We start from the raw sequence: 5,147 nt of genomic DNA on the forward strand, positions 1-5,147 counted from the left end.
AACGCGTTCTGCCTGCACAAAAGAGAAAAGAGCAATATAAGACAATTAGAAACTGATGTTCTCAGTGCAGGATACCTTATTATATAGTATTGTGGTGTTTTCAGGCCTGCATCAGGTTCTGTTTATAATCAGAGTTATATAGAATATGATTTTAAACTTACCTGTAATGATTCTTTCTTTCCGTAGCGAATAAGTGTGGCTACATGCTCACAGTTGTTTTCGAGTACGTTGTATTTTCCGGCACCATCATTCAAAAGGCTTTCAATAGTTGCTTTCATTTCTGATTCAGATTTTGGTTTATATTTATAATCCAATTGATTGTCGACTTTGGCTTTGGCACCAGGTTCGAGCACACTTTTCTTCACAGTGGCGTTTGCTTTACTGTCTAATCCACTTTCACCTAAAGGAAATATTTAACTGTCAAAGTCAAACTGTTTCCCCCATACCCAGATTTATTCAGTACAAACCCAACTGCATAATTGTATGTAAAAATATTAATGTGACATATCTAACAATTAAAAGTGACCTGACTAGGTCTGGATAATAAACAAAATATACAAGAGACAAGCACATCCTGCACAGTTTACTGTAATCTAGATCAGAGAATGTTGAAGAACTATTACACAACATGCAATGAATCATGTCTTGTTTAAATGCATTTTAAATCCTTAATAAAATGCATGTTACTGCCATATGTACTCATGTTCAAAATATGTTGCTAGGTACTGTTGTACTATTGCAATTCACATTTTTAACAAAGCTTTTGAGACCTCTATAGTGGCTGAAAATAAGATAAATGACCCCCAATCATTCTGGGTCTGTCAAATATTGACTATTAAAGTGTTTTTTCATCCTTTACTGCATAAAAAAGTAGCTGAATCATAGACGTTAACAGATGTGCAGAATGAGTGTATCAGTGTTCTTGTAAAGTTTTTAAAAAGTAATTAAGAAGCATTTTTAATAAGACAGAGGCTAGTCAGAGATAGGAAACCATGATTTGAAGTTTCCACAGAGAATCACTGTACCAGAAAACTCCACAACTGTATCTTTTCCATTTTCTTTCCCATTGTACACTCCCCAGTGTTTGTACCCAAAGGACGAGAGAATGAAATGAGGTCTCCAAACTTCATGGCCTAGAAAGAATCAAAAAACTTAAGGCAAATATACAGTACTAAACCAAATCCTATCAACTTGTACGTCCATGTAGGATGACCAACTGAAAATAAAGTCTTACATTATCATAGTTTTCACTGTGCTTGTATAGTATAGGAAAAACATACCTTAGTTTAAAGTTTGAACACTGAAGACTGTAACGGTGATCAATTTACAGGACAAGAATTCCTCTGCTGCAACTTCTACAATGGCTTTGGAGTTCAAGTAGTCGTTATATATATTCATAAGGGTATGAGGAAGTTCCGCCCCTTTCCCCAGAATTGTAAAATTGCACACTTTCAAATTCTACCACTTGTTTACATCAGACATAATCGGCTGTGGTTATTATAATGAGCTGCTCCTTCACTTCCATTGGTCATGTTTTCTTGGCTGTGGATCAGTAGTTCTAAGGAAAGCTGTGGGTTATTACTCAACATTCGTCTGCTTCCTTATCTTTGTTCACAAGTTCATTTTTGGCAGACTGAGCTGCAGTAAGCACGACTTGCAACTTCTTTAAATATCAGACAGTCACAGCATCTATCAATGGAGTTGTGGATGCACAAAAAATTTGTTTAAAAGTTTTTATTTGTTAAAAGATTTGTTAAACTGGTAATCAGGAGGTTGCTGGTTCAATCCCCACAGTCACCACCATTGTGTCCTTGAGCAAGGCACTTCAATCCGGGGAGAACTCAACCATCTCATTTATTGTTATTTATTTTTATACTACAGGGCTGTTGAATGCTTGATTCTGATTGGTTGAGAACGTTCTAAGGTGTGCAATTATTTTCAGGGAAACGCACGGCTAAAGTAGTTCCAGGCAGGTCTTGACCGCATTACAGTTCCATATCACTTCGCGTAGTCAACTGTAATAACGGAAAATAGGATACAATTCATAAGAAGAAGTGACAGCGACAAATCCACTTCAACTTCAAGAGGAAAAAAAATGACAGACTATTTTGTTTTTCCGGAAGTAAATTTTAATATTTATGGTGAACATAAACATTTTAACAACTGGGCGACCGCAGTATTGGATAGCTCAGATGAAAAAACAAATAAACGGAAGAGGACATCAAAGGCAGCCGGCAACAACAAAAGACATAAAACAATCAGCGAAGAACAGCTAGACCGACTCGAGGCTGAAAAACATGAAGAAAACACCAAAAAACAACAGCTTGGGCTGTCAATGTGTTTAACGTGCAGTTTAATTTTAATAAATAAATTCGTTCGAATTAACGAATGAATTATAACGTATGAATTAATAAATAAATTAAATAATATGATGCACATGATTTTCTGTCTCATTATTGCAACCTCTGTCTCTCTAATAACTACACTAATAACTGCATTAGTCTGCTGTCAGTGGCTCAAACCTCCGTTACTAACTCTAAAATGACGTTTTGGAATTAGCAACGGAGGCATGGGATTAGATGCGTAAGAAATTAGTCCTACATACAAGAGCGTTTTAATGACAAAAACTTGACAAACGTCTAGAATCACATCATCTGAACAATGTTTCGAGGTGTGGTAACTGTAGTATAAACTCCGCTTCGCGTCGTGACCGCATTACCACCCCGGGTGTGCATTATTTTTCTAATAATTCAACGGCCCGTCGTCAATTATTCCTTACTTATTATATGGTTTTTAAAGCTTCTCTTGTAATAACATTCATCATTACTTGTGAACTCATTTCTAAATTGCAACGACTATCTGTCTTCTTCTAGTGGACACATTGAGAGTTGCAATGTCAAGTCATGTGTAGGAAAATCTTACATTTTTGGATTATTGTTGTAATCAATGAGTGCAGATTTCATTTCAAAGTGCAAAACACCTCTGACATGTATTTCATCTCATTATTATGTCAAGATTGGATGATGTTTCTATTCTTAAAGCTTTTCAAGTCCTTCGGTTATTTTTGTAAGGATTTATTTTTGGAACAATTTCTTTAATAATAACTGGACTCAAGTCTGGTCTCCGCAACAAAATAAACTCCTCACAAGCATGGTCAAATAAATGACATTAAATAATAATAATTGATTGAGTTTATCCCACCCAACAATTCCTACAAACATTTAGGAGTGATATTGGTACGAAACTGATTTCAGCTGTTCTGATCTGTTTCATTTAAAATCGCAAAAGTTTTGTTTACAAATCAACTTAAACGTTATTATTGTTGCCCAAAGCTAATATGCTGCTTGACTACGCGCTGCTAAAATGCGCAGGGAACAAAAACAAAATGTGTTCTTGTGAAATGCATTCATTAACCACAACAACAACAACAAAAAACGAAACAAAAAAAAACAAAAAAACTCCCTGCACGAGTGTTTGTAGCCTGTTGGTGTAACCCAGGTTACTAGTAGTCCAAGTCCAAGTTATAAAAAGAAAGTGTTATAGTATGCATAAATATGTATATTGAATTGTATTTTATTAATATCTGTTGAGTTTGAGAGTGTTGTTCTGAAGAGAGTTTAAGAAAAAGTAAGAAGTTAAGAAATAAGTTTAATTTGGAATAATGATAATTTAGCTCCGCCCTGTTTCTGCGGTGTCATTGCAGACAGCGGGAGATATTGAGGAAGCTCCTCTGGTGACAGCACGGTTGATGAAGCTGCTTCTGTTGTGCCACCTAAAAAGCCTTAAAACAGAAAAAAATATTAGAAATGACATAACTAAAAGTTGGATTTCAGAAATAAGAGAGAGAGATTTGAAAATAGAAGTGTTGAGTCAAACGATCGTGAGTGATGGCTCACTCGGATTCAACAACACTTTAATTAACAATTAAATCAAGTTCTCTTGGTAAGTGAAACTAAAACTCTCTCATCTATTGAGATCTTAGTTAATACTTGTTAATTGTTGTTTAAATTTTAAATGCTGCTGTGTTATTTGTAGTTATTTGGCAGCAGTCATATCACCCTGCAGCTCTTAACTGGTTGCCCACTAAAGCTAAGCAGGGTTGAGCCTGGCCAGTACCTGGATGGGAGACCTCCTGGGGAAAACCAAGGTTGCTGCTGGAAGTGGTATTAGGGAGGCCAGCAGGGGGTGCTCACCCTATGGACTGTGTGGGTCCTAATGCCCCCCTGTAAAAAGGCACTGTCCTTTGGATGAGATGTTAAACTGAGGTCCTGACTCTCTGTGGTCATGAAAAATTGGCCCCTATCTGCCATGGCCTTGTATTAATCTCCATCCCTGAATTGGCTGCATCACTCTACTCCCTCCTCTCCACCAATGTCTGGTGGGTGTTCTGGCACACTATGGCTGCCGTTGCATCATCATCCATATGCTATGTAAAGCGCTTTGAGTTCCTAGAACAGCGCTTTTTATCCATCGTCAACCGCTTATCCTGTGTACAGGGTCGCGGGGGGCTGGAGCCTATCCCAGCTAACATTGGGCGAAAGGCAGGGGACACCCTGGACAGGTCACCAGTCAGTGCTATATAAATGTAAGGAATTAATTAATTATATGTAAAAGCCAATTTTGGGTTCAAAGAAAGAGAAGATAATATGTGAATGTTTCATAATGAAAGGAAAGTAATATTTAAAAGTTGAAAGGTACTTTGAATAGTTTATAAGTGTTATTACAAGTATTTGCACGTGTATTTGAGTTACGACATGCAGTGCACACGTGCTGCGGAAATCTAAAGATCCAGCTGATCTAGGTAAATATCAGCTTCTGCTGGCAACTTTTTAAAATAACGTTAAAACTGCAAAAACTTCATATTACCAGACCAAAATCAACAGCACCACAGACACTCGTAGCTTGTTTAGAACATTTAACACACTTCTCTGCCCTCCCCCTCCACCACCTGACACATCACTGACAGCAGATATATTCGCCACATTTTTTACTGATAAGGTTACAGCCATCAGCAATACATTCACTGCACCACACCCTGTCAAACACCTGGCTCCTGTATGCAACCCTTCTTTCACTATGTTCTCTCCTTTAACTGACACTGAGGTCTCTAAACTCCTCCTCTCCAACCACCCCACAACCTGTTCCCT

General features: G+C 37.4%; 1 long non-coding RNA gene across 1 annotated transcript; it reads right to left on the reverse strand.

Annotated features, from left to right (window-relative positions):
* Nucleotides 1–362: 362 nt before the first annotated feature.
* On the reverse strand, nt 363–1,519 carry LOC127657426 (uncharacterized). Its single transcript, XR_007972277.1, has 3 exons — nt 1,281–1,519; nt 1,026–1,133; nt 363–400 (listed from the first exon to the last, which is right to left on the reverse strand). It is a non-coding gene; the product is annotated as an uncharacterized LOC127657426 (long non-coding RNA).
* Nucleotides 1,520–5,147: the final 3,628 nt, after the last annotated feature.

The sequence above is a fragment of the Xyrauchen texanus genome, chromosome 16 (genome assembly GCF_025860055.1).
Source record: "Xyrauchen texanus isolate HMW12.3.18 chromosome 16, RBS_HiC_50CHRs, whole genome shotgun sequence".
NCBI lineage: Eukaryota > Metazoa > Chordata > Actinopteri > Cypriniformes > Catostomidae > Xyrauchen > Xyrauchen texanus.